The sequence below is a fragment of the Triticum aestivum genome, chromosome 3A (assembly GCF_018294505.1).
Source record: "Triticum aestivum cultivar Chinese Spring chromosome 3A, IWGSC CS RefSeq v2.1, whole genome shotgun sequence".
In the NCBI taxonomy this organism is placed as follows: Eukaryota; Viridiplantae; Streptophyta; class Magnoliopsida; order Poales; family Poaceae; genus Triticum; species Triticum aestivum.
In genome coordinates, this window is record NC_057800.1 from 309,825,415 (window position 1) to 309,838,163 (window position 12,749).

Genomic DNA, 12,749 nt, shown 5'->3' on the forward strand with positions numbered 1-12,749 from the left:
CGTGTACCGTGCGCACGGGACCCCGTGTCCACGAGCCTTGGACCCCGTGCGCACGGCCCTCCCAGAATCAGCTGCGCCCACTTTACGTTTTTGGTCATAACTTCCACTCCCGAACTCCGATTTGGGTGTTCTTTGGCTCGTTGAAAAGCTAGCGACGTGCCCGAGCTGCTCATCTTGGTTTTACCACCATTTGACTCCATCAAATTTCCTTCATTTTTGCATCTTTTTCTTAGGCCCTCCGCCATAACTTCCGCACAACCACATAAAACTTCAGCAACTAACCCATTTTGGTTCCTTTGGTATTTGTGGTCGGTTGAGTTGTGATTTGAGTCTCCTAAGGTGTTTCGGCTACTTAAGGACGGTTACATATTCATCCACCACCGGTGACTTGTATCGGTCCATCGACTACATCCACCACGAGCTTCCACATCAACGACGACCATCCATCCTTTGAGACCATCTTCAACCGGAAGCAAGGCCGGTTACCCCCCCCCGACTTTGTGAAAGGTTAAGTGTGACGAAGGTATCCATTCCGTCATAAACTTTTCCTTCCTTGCCATTACATCTTGATAGCCCCACCATCTTTGCGAATACCTTCATACCTATTGAGACTAGCTATCCGAGTATTGCCAGGCTTCGCAAAAACTTGTGCACCATAGTGATACGATATCATATTATTGCATCATTGGACATATCATATAGTGCAATTGCTTGCTCCCGTGCATATCTTGTGATACCTATCTCATATGTGTGGTTGAGGCTCAATAAGAAAAGTGGAGAGGAAGAGAAAAAAAAGTAAAAAAAGCTTTTAAGCAAGAAAAAGAATGATCATAAGCTTATAAGCAAAAGAGAGTTGAGCATGAAAAGAGATACTTGTGCATGAGGATACATGGAATAGGAAACATTTTGCTTGCATATATATAGGTTGGTGCCAAGTAGTGAATCGTGCCCAAGTGTGCAATCAAGCTAGTGCTCTCCTAGTGTTTGTGCAACACGATCTTCGTCTTCTTTAGGCAATTTTGTATTGCTCATCCCTATAGTTGCACAAGCCCCATTATCCCACCGTGTGTGTTTCTTTATTGCCCTCCTCTATATTTGTGATCACTTGCTTTGCATTTTGAGTCCTTTGGATTTATTTCAACATTTACAATATCTTGGACTTCAATTTGCATGAAATTTGTGCCACTATCCTCACCAAGCTCCACCATAAGCCTTATTTGTGTAGGTGTGAGAATTGACAAGATCCGGTACCAATTGTGCTATTTCCTTGACACATTATTGAGTGATCATTGATCCATCTTCAACATTGGATAAGGTACATTGGTCTAGTTCTTTCCTTTCTTCCACTCATATTTGCGTGAGTATTGTGATGGATAGGCAAGGCATTTCATCTCCGGTCTTCGACAACGACGACGGCGTGAACAACTACATCACCAAAGCGTCAATCTTCGATCTACAACGACAAATGCAAGGCACATAATCAAGATTGCGAGAGCGCATCGAGAACCTCTCCATTGACATTCGCCACTCCGAAGCAAGGAAAAGGGACTACATCGACAACAAGGCGGCGGATGCAAGGATGGAGGAGATTCGGGCCTTGATCAAGTCTACTTCCCCTTCGTCATCTTCAAGGCGGCGGTGAGCAAGTCGATCATCTTCGGAGCGCAAAGTAGATACGAGCGCAAGTCGTCCACGTCCACATCTCCATGGCGACCATCACCAACATCGTCATGAAGGACAAGACACCTCCAAGCAACATGTGCACAACGACGACGAACGACATCTTCTACGAGCTCAAGCACGACAACGACATCATCAACATGAAGATGCTCAACACGCGCAAACGTACAAGTCTGAACAAGCCCTACTTCACGCCAAGTCCAAACTTCATGACCACAAGAGAAGACCGCGAGACAAGCACCACCAAGAGCACGCTACGGCTACAACAACCTCTTCGGCTTCTTCGCCAAGTGCTATCAAGGCATCTTCGCCTTCGGACGTAGGGCATCTTTGCCTACTTCCCATGAGTTCACCTACATAAACATCTTCAACTACAAGGCGACCAACTACGAGCGAGGAAGACACTTCCATCTTCAGAAGCCCCTCAAGGAAGATGGCCGAGCATGGGAATTTCCCTTCGGTCATGGAGACAAGCTGTGAGGTGCCACATCATATGGACCTCCTACAACAAGACGGCGACAAGAAGGTCGAGCTAGGGCCAACCCCTTCGACCACGGCGACGAGCATGAACCTCTTCAACAACATGAAGACGGCGCCCATATTGGACTCATACTCCGAGTCAAGCTACAAGACCGCACATGAGACCTTATCTTTGGTCTTCGAGGAGAGTGATGATGTGCCATCTTCGGTCTTCATCCACGGCTACGACCACGACATGATTGAGCATGGAGACATTTGCACCAACATCTCTCCGACAACGACATGTGACGAGATGCCCCAATTGCCATGTGAGGAGAGCCACCACCACATGAGTGACATGAGTGACTCCACCATACATGACATTGAGAGCATTTCCTATGAGAGGATGAGTGTGACCACCACTAGCCCCACACTTGAGAGCATGCCAGACATCCTATGTGAGGTTGAGAGCCATTTGAGTGACTCCACCAACCATATGAGTGAGAGCATCCGAGAGGGAGTGAGTGAGCCACAACACTTAGCGAGTGTGGTAGTTGACACGGCATGTGAGGCCACTATGATTTCTAACAACTTAACCTCTACTCTGAGTGTGTTTTCTTTGGTGCTAGGTCTCCTACATGACAACATGCCTACCCTCGATGAGTCCATACCTCCAATGGAGATGACGATGGCCATGGTGGACGATGATGCACCCCCACATGGTTCCATCAAGATGAAGATGACCACGAATTGGTCTTCGACACCTCACCTACAACACATGTGCGATGCTCCAAAGGTAACATAGGTGATGGTGCTTCTCTTGTCCCACTAGTGGACTATTTTACGAATGTTTGCTTGCATGATGTTGACACACCTATGCCCATGCTTCATGCTAGTGCGACTTCTTCATGTCATGACTTACCTATTTATGATAAATATGATGATGAGCATGTTGATTTGCCTAGTTGTGATGCCATGCTACATAGGATATCATGTGAAAATTCTTTTGGTCACATCATGTTTGACAATCCATTAACCTTGTCATATGCTATGAGTGAGATATCCCATATTGCATCATTTCAATCTCAACATAGTAACTATGCATGCCCCATTACAATCAATCCCATTTGCACTTATGGAATAGATGACGAGATGTTGGTCATTGGCTTTTGTTTCTCTTGCGATGATATTGCTATGCTTCCTTTACATGATTTGTGCAATTCATCTCATATGCCATGCCATGAAAATTATTGCGTTTCACATGATTACATCCCTTGTGTGCACCACATGCATACCTTTCCTCACAATGCTCTAGATATTGTGAATGATGCATTACATCGTTTGAGTCTCCATTATGCTATACATAACAACAAACCTCTCATGATGGATGACATATTTCTATATCACGCAACTCATTTATTTGAGCATTGGATATTTTGTGCTAACCAACACAAGCATGTGCGCATCATGATGGATGATGTGTACATCTACCACGCACATACAATTTTCCCTTTGTTTTTGTTGTGTGTAGGTACTCACGTATACTCGTCAACCTCTCAATCCCAAGAGTTGACGAAACGAGCTCTTGAGAGCAAAGATGACTTGGGATCCCGTGAACTATCCTTTCCACCACTCTCTTCGTGCAATGACTACGCGCATCTCTTTCACTTGGCTCTCACCCGGCTATGGGTTATATACCGCTTCTCGCTTCTTGCTCATTTTACCGTGTTCACTTTGCATGCTATGCTTGCTTCTATGCCTTTGCCATGCAATTGTGACCCTCGCTTGCATCTACCCATGATTCACAATTATGTTACTCCTATGTGTATTTGCATGCTTGGTGGAGATCCTTGTTGCTATTGCCATGTTTATCATGTGCCTCATGCTAGTGTTGATTCTTGTGTTGGGAGAGTCATGATGTTCCATTGCTATTTACATAGGACTTCTTGCCAATACAATGATGATACCTTCTTCATATCTTGCTTTCATGCTTGTGCTATGTCATGTGAATTATTCATGCACACTATTTGCACCCATGACATGTTTGCCATGATTCCTCCTAGTACGTTGCATCTTCGCACTACTAGCTTGCTTGACTTGACCTCTATGATTGCTTGCTTCGTTGCATCACCCATGTTCCATTACTAGCTTTCTTGGGTTGATGACATATACGCTCATGCCTCTCACATGATATATTTTGTTCATTGTCGCTTGCCTCCAATTGTTGCATCTATGCTTATTGATCGTGGAGACTTGGACACTTTACTTGTGATGCATGCTTGCTTGATTGAGCCTATTGTATTTGGTTGTCCTCGCATCATCATATGCCTCCATACTATGAAATGCTCCATTGTACTTTCTTATGATGAGCATGATGCATCCACTTGTTGGATATTTTACCACACGAATGATAGGTTTTGCATCTCCGCTAACCTCATTTGTTTTTTTGAGTGTTTGTTATGTTCTTTCATGTTGAAGGATTCACAAGGTGATACCATCATGAGACAATTTGGTCATGTGAAGGCATACATGATGTGCAACACCAACATTTGTGAGAATCTCCTAAAGGTGAACTCCTTCCCTTTGAGCCATCCTCAAATATGCATATTGGATGGGTCACTCTTTCATTGTTGTTTCCTTCTTCTTGTCTACATGTTACATCTATTGGATGGAGGATTGACATTGGAGATGGAGCCCATGAACCTTCAAGTTGAGGAGCGCTCGGACTTAGTGGACTCACCATCGGACCACCACTTCTACCACAACATTGAGCTATGGTACAACACCACCCATAACAAATTTGCATCTTATGCATGGATTGTCTCACATTATGATTGCCTTGTTGCATCTATTTCCATGTCATCCATGATATATGAGCTTGTGCATTTCCTTAGCAAATTTGTTGTGATCTTTCTTGATGGCATATTCATACATCATGATCTTATTTCCTACCATCAATTGCATGATCATATCACATTAAGCATCCATTACCATATTCCTGCTATTGACAAACCGTCTCACTATGACATCATTTTGCACCATGGTTGCATTGATCATATTCACAACACATTAGTGTGCATAATGAATGTTTTTGCTCCCATGAATGCTTTGCATACCATTCCATACCTTTTGGATAAGCTTCATGCACCTTGTCATGCTCACTCTTGTTGCACCGACTCATTCTTACATGATGGACACCTTGTGTGTGCTAACCATTGTATTTCCGAGTGTCGCTTGTGTTTGCTCTTTTGCATGTATACCACTCCGGAGACACCTTGGAGTACTTGGATTGCACCATGTCTTCAACTCCGTCCAACTTCAAGTCCGTCCACGACAACCGTTTCCATGGTGCTGAGGATCACGATCCGAGGTCAGATCTTTCCCAAGGGAGGGGAGATGATGCGAAGCATCCTACGTACATCACCATGTACACCTTCATAGCACATCAAGCTCCAAGCGGACCTACCGGACTTAAGGTGAACCGCTCCTCTTCAAGATTTACATGAATATCTATTGGACTTGGTCGCTACCTCACCTTGGATCATTGTGCATCACTAGGTACGAGGACGACCGCCACCAAGCAGTTGGGGAGCATCCCGAAGACCAAGGAGAAGGACCCCAAGGCCACAAGGAGGAAGAAGGAGTGCAACAAGACCAACTCTACACCTCCTAGGCGACCCCGTGCCCACGGGCCTCGAAGACCCCGTGCGCACGGGCTACATAGAGAGCTGGCGCTGGAGCACCCCGTGCGCACGGGCCTGTACCGTGCCCACGGGACCCCCGTGCGCACGGGCCCAACTTACCCCGTGCGCACGGGCCCTACAGGATGGACGGCTGTGATTGCTGTTTGGGCCTCCTCTTCATCCACCTCGTCCCTCACCTCCAGCCACCTATATATTCCGTACCTAGACCATTTGTTAGGGTTAGCAAAGGATATGATAGACATATGAGAGCTTTGCTCCATGGATCCACTCCACTAGGAGATCAAGACCTCCTCTTGGAGTGACCAACCTCAAGACCTCCTAAGGGCGAATATCCCTAGTGGATAGATCCCCATCATAGGATCACCAAGACCTCATTCCTCATAGGATTGGGATGAACTAGCACCTTGTATCTTTCCTTTGTTGTCTTTGAATCATTGTATCTCTCTTTGTGTGATTGGATCTAGCATATGTGTGATTGGATCTAGTCAATTTAGTGTTTTCCCTCTTGTGTTCATCTTGTTCTTGGGGATCCCCCCTCTAATTCGTGAAAGATCTTCACTTAGGGTTCCACCCTATATCAATTCCCCTATGTGAAACGGTTTTTATCACTTATATGTGGCATTGGTAGTTCTAAAAAAACTTATAGGTGGCATTGGTGGGTAATATTTTGCATCTTTGGAGGTAATTTTCGTGACATACCGACAGAAGCAATAGCCCCTTTATTCTAAGGTATAGATGGGGCGCTTTCACCTGTTGGTCTCGCTCTGATGTGAAGGGATTTTGGCTAGCCTCTTGCTGTCGTGGTTCCTAGTCGGTGACCCTTATGGCCGTGTGGCTTGCCACCGCACCCCTTGGCCGAATAACCCTCGTGGTCGGCTTGCGTGTGTTTTGTCCCTATGGGGCGCTTTCACCTATTGGTCTCGTTCGGATATGGAGGTGCTTTATCTATCTATCCTCTTTTCATCGCGGCCCCTGATCGTATGGCATGTTTTGGAATGTCATTCCGGCTTTTGGATGCCATCGTTTGTCCTGCTGCCCTGCTTTGTGCACGTGTGGTGGCTCGCTTGTTTCCTTCTATTCATGTGATTCAAGGTGGAAGTATATACCTTGTTTGGGGTTTTTGACTATGGTCGAGTGGCATACCAATTTTCATACCTGGTTGTTTCCAGACAATGCATCGTCCAGCCTGGATCGGTTTTAATGGCGTGGCTTTCTCTTTTTCACTAGTGTGACTGTTATGTTTGGTTTGGTGCATGCCCATTTCTTTCTCTCTCCATTTCGGCAAGTTTTGAAGTTTCGTTCGGCTTGGGTTGCGAAAAGCGAGTGTCCTTCATTTTTTGCTCTTCAATCATTACATCATGGTGCTCTATTCGCTCGCTGCACCACGTACTCATCAGGGGCATTTGACTCGGGTTTGTCATTGCGTGTCTAGCCCGCTTGGTAAAAGGCGTACTTGTGTCGTTAGGTTCATACCGGTGTGCATGGGGTCGTTGCGGGCCAAACCCTAGGCAGCGGTCTTGGAGGCAGTTGGAGGATGATATTCCTATTTCCCCCCTCTCTATGTCGTATGGTACTTTTTCTATGTCGAGGTTGACTTTTCCTCTGTTGGTGGCATTAGCTCCCTTTCGTTGTTCCTGGTACTATGGGTTAGTGACTCACCTATTGTGGCACGATACACACCCAACCTAGTCACATCCGATGGGCCTGTCTGGTGCGACCAAACCAGTGTGTGTGACCGCGCCACACTCCCATCCTGGCGCGACCAGACCAGGCCGGCACGGCTGGACAACGTAGATAGGTGGGTCCAACTCCATTCCTACGTAATGGGACAACGTGAGACAGGACCCGATGCGCATGACACACACCCCACCTAGTGCGGCCGGTTGAGCCCGACACGATGCATGTTGGGAAACGTATTAGAAAACAAAAGAATTGGCCTACAAATCTAGTTCCTAAGAGCACTATGAAGATTATGCAAACAAGGTTAGATCTGATCTTACCAACAAACAAAAAGTGGTGGATGAAGAGTTGGTGAAGATCACGTTCTTGAAGTACTTCAAACCGTCCCACGAACAGTTCCCTTAAACAAAAATCAATCATACGAATCCTCTGTCGGATTGCACATGTACCAATCCATTGATGCAGCAGGGCTTCATCATCTAGATATATGTTGTGCCAGAGAAGAAGTAGAGGGAGGAGCAGCCCTTTAGAAAGAAAGACTATGGTGGACAATATGAGAGAGAGGGAGAGGTGTAGCCATGGGGACGGCGAACTTGTGTGTTTGGGGCTGCCCTCTCTCCCTCTATTTAGTAGGCTAGGGAGGGGCCAAGTTGGAGAGGGGGCAACAGCCCAAGGGTGGCGCTCCATCTAGGTTACCTCCAAGTGGTGTGATACATCCATTTTGCATCATGTTTTCCTACTGTTATTTATATTGTTTTTATGCATAATGATGCTTTTTGGAGTAATTATAATGACTTTTCTCTCATAATATGCAAGGTTCACACAAAGAGGGAGAATACCAGCAGTTGGAATTCCGGACCAGAAAAAGCTATGTCAGGCCACCTATTCTTCACATCTTCGAATGAGCTGAAACTTCATGGGGAATTTTTATGGAATATACATAAATTATTGGAGCAAATAACTGCCAGAGGGGGGCCACCAGGTGAGCACAACCCACCTGGGCGTCCAGGGAGCCCAGGCGCGCCCTGGTGGGTCGTGCCCTCCTTGGTGAAAGGATCGATATAGTTGACTAGTGGGGGGTGAATAGGCAACTAACAATTTTTAACTTTTCTTTACCAAATTAAACTTTGCACCAAAGTAGGTTGTATGGACATGCAACTATGTGAGCAACCTATATGATGCAACAACGACAAGCACACAAGCAAGCAAGGGAAATAACACAAATAAGCTTGCACAAGTAAAGGTACGAGATAACCAAGAGTGGAGCCGGTGGAGACGAGGATGTGTTACCGAAGTTCCTTCCTTTTGAGGGGAAGTACGTATTTGTTGGAGCGGTGTGGAGGCACAATGCTCCCCAAGAAGCCACTAGGGCCACCGTATTCTCCTCACACCCTCACACAATGCGAGATGCCGTGATTCCACTATTGGTGCCCTTGGAGGCGGCGACTGGACCTTTACAAACTGTCACACCCTGATTTTCATGCCACAACACTTAAGCTAACAATCATGATAAAATGTGGTTTGACAAAAACTTTTGAGTGTTTTGGACCTTGCCTTGATTGGATTTTTGTCTATTTGTTGCAAGTGCTCTAAAAATCAAATAAATCCTCCAACTCCTATACTTCATCTCCTTGCTCCAAACTCTTGAACCAATGATCATGCCATGTGTATAGGACATAAAAATAATTTCTTACAAAAATAATTTGGCCAAATAGTATTTTTAAAAATTAGTTTTCCAAAAAAACCCTGAATTGAGGTTTGCACTGCAAGTACTTGATTTAGGGTGTGAAAAATCTTTCAAAAGGTATATTTGAATCCTATTAGATATAGGACTCCCATAAACCACAAAAATATAATTTTAAAAGTTATTTTCCTAATTTATTTAAAAGCTTTTTCTTAAGGCCAGAAATGGTCTTTAATAGGGAAAAATTATTTTATTTGTTTCAAAAATATTTGAAAAAAATCAGGGAAACTCAGTGGACATATATTGTCCATATATAAGAGTTTAAACACATGGTCATGTTCAAATTATTGGTCAAACCCCTCAAAAACCCTTTCTGGATATTTCAAGCTTTTGAAATATTTACAAAGGAAATATTCCCCAACAATTCCAAGAACATTCTAGCATGTCACATATGACATGTTTGATGATCTTGCCAAGTCTCATGTCATGGAGAATAGTATAACCCCATGAAACCCTTTCAAAACCACTTCTGTCCCTTTTCAAGTTTGAACAACTTTGCACTGTCAAACATGTCCAAATGCTCTCAAACTTGGTGCACATGCTCAAATGGTGTAATAATGCATCTAGACCAAATGGCACAAGTTGGACATAATGTTATATTGATCAAAGTGCCCCAAAACCCTCTCTGACCAGAACCAAATTTGAACAACTCTACATTGCCAAGTCTGTCCTTTTGATGTGAATTTTTGTGGACATGTTCAAATACTCAAATGATGACACTACACCAAGTGGTGCACCAACAAGAAGATTTTTTCTTAGCTAGATCTAAGCAAGTCCATTTCTGCTGATTTCTAGGGTTTGCCAAAGTTACTTTGGCAACCTTATTAAAATGGACTCAAACTTGGTGACCAACATAAATCATATATACCATTTGATACTGTCAAATATCATGTCAAATGGAAATCTTTTGATTGCCCAAAACACCATCAAACACCTTCTGACATTTTACAAAAACCACTGTTTTGACCCCTTCCACTATTCTCCATGAGCTCAACTTTTTACCAGAGCTTAATCTAGTCACCTTCTACCTCCAGTAATTCCCCCCTTTCAACAGCTCAATTATTTGGGGGTGAAACCCTCACTTTCTCTCTCTGGACAGCCTCTTTCTCTCTCTCCCTCAACCTCTCTCCTCTCCTAGTAGCTCTCCAAGGCATCCAAAGCTCCTCCCCACTTGTTTACTCCCCCATAGAGCTGCTGGACACTATTGGCCACGCCCAAGGCGCCAAAACAATGGCCATGCCGGCCAAAGACGCGCTCTAGAGCGCGCTACAGTGCGCCCTAGCACTATAGCCGCTCTCTGCCCGAGCCACCGGACCACCTAGGGCCTCCCCCTCATGTCCCCCGAGGTGGCCTCGGCGTCCTGTACACGGCACGCTGCCGGCCCCCTCCAGAACCTCTCTCCTCTCCCCTCTGTAAGCTCGCCCGAGCGCGTCCGTGGACGCCGCCCACGGTGCACCGCGGCCATGCCCATTTAAACCACCCCGACTCTCTCTCTCACGAGTCGATCCAAACCTCCTCTCTCCCGTGAACCTCTCTGACACCCCCTCTCTCCTCCTCGTGCCCTCTTTCCCTCTCCATGGCCGCCGTGGTCGCCGTCGGCCTCCACCCGGCTCCGGCAAACCAGGGCCTCCCCTTCCATCCTTTGGCCACCAGGAGGACCGCAGCAGACCGTCGGAGCTCTCCCGCTCATTTTCTCATGCTCTGGTGCCCCGTGCCACCGCAACCATCTTCTCCTGAAGCCTCGTCTGCCGGTGTCAGGGTCGCCGTCGCCCTGGACCTCCCCAGCCTGCATGGCGCCCATGGATAGGCGCGACCTTGCCTCCCGATTCCGCTGATACGCCAGACGCCGTCGGGGACGGCCGGAACCACCGGGGAACACAAACCCAGGTTGGACAACTGCGTGCTGGGGGATTAGCAGGGGATTTTGTCATAAAAAAGGATACAATTAGTTCAGAATCAAAAAAATGTACAATTTCAAAGGAAAGAAGGAATGGCAAGTTTCCCTCCATTGAACATCAATCAATCTAGAAATAGGTAAAGGGATAGTGTCAACGTCCTTCATTATAGTACCGAAGATGCTCGTAGGCTGGTCGATGGAAAGGATGGCTTTTATTCAAAGAGATGGAGATCCTGGTTTAGCAGGGAGATGGGAGATATTGGTGGATTGAGAGGTGCTGACGCCTTGAATCGATGCTTTTGTTGTGACATGCTAAGTTTTCTCCCCTATTGCTAGTAGGTTGATGGGTAGGCTCGTCCTTTGCTTCTGCATTATTCTGAGCTTAAGGCGGATAGGTGGGTTCTCGGGCATTACATTATGTTACCTCGGGCGAAGAAGTCAACAGCAATAGGGACGGTTTGCGCCCTGTCTATCCACCGAAGATACGAGGAATCTTCTTATTTATTCTTAGGGTGAATCTTGCCAATGCTTCGGGTTATTCAAGGCTTCGATAGACATTGGGGCATCGATGTTTACTTTATTTTAAGGGGGTCTGGGATAAGCATGTATTGGAGGCGGGTTTCCCAATAAGTCAATAGCTATCCTCCGCTATCTGGGGCTAGCTCACTCTATGAGATAAGTTTCATGTATGACCAATTCCTCTACCCCGCTTCTTCCCATGATCTTTCTTTCCCTCTTCCCATAAACATTGATTCTCTCTCCTAACCACTCTTAAATATGTGAAATAGCCACCGGTTCAGGTACAAGATACTATCATTACCGCCTGGACAATTAGACAGCCAACCCGTAATCGCAACGACCCAATTGCAAGAGTGGAGCTCTACCAACTGAGCTATATCCCCCCCGAGCCAAGTGGAGTATGCATGAAAGAGTCAGATGCTTCTTCTATTCTTTTCCCTGGCGCAGCTGGGCCATCCTGGACTTGAACCAGAGACCTCGCCCCGAAAACAACTTGTTTGTTTTGGTGGAAGAGGAAGAAATAGAGAAAGATCGCCGCTTTTCATACGCTAATTCGTGATTCAAAGTAGAGCGAGTGAGGGAGCTATACCACGGAGCGGTAGGTCGACATTCCTTCTTCTTTCCAAGCTTCTGGTGGTATCTATACCTTTCGAGACCAAGCCCTGCTACAATTCATTGCTGGAAGAGACTGCTAGATTTCTTTTTCATAGTTCGCTTCAGGGTTGTAGATAATGCTCTATCAAAGAGCGCCAGCGTACGTGCTCGAAACCACTTCTTCTCCTTTTCGAGGCGTAGATCGCTCGTCATCTGATTTGCTTCGTCAAAGCGGATATCATTATGGAATTGATTATATTCGTAGAAAAAGCACCCCTATTTAATAAGTCCTCGGAAATGAACTTATTCAGATTTGCTTATTTCTTTCTCTTTCGTTTTTGTAGATATAGGCTTTGGCGGATTCTCTCAAGGCTCGAGTGAAGTGACAAGCACATATTACCGGAAGCTAGTGATCCCGCTCGGCCAGCGGTACCTATCTAGATCCCCAGCTTCGACAACAAAACTCCTTCGC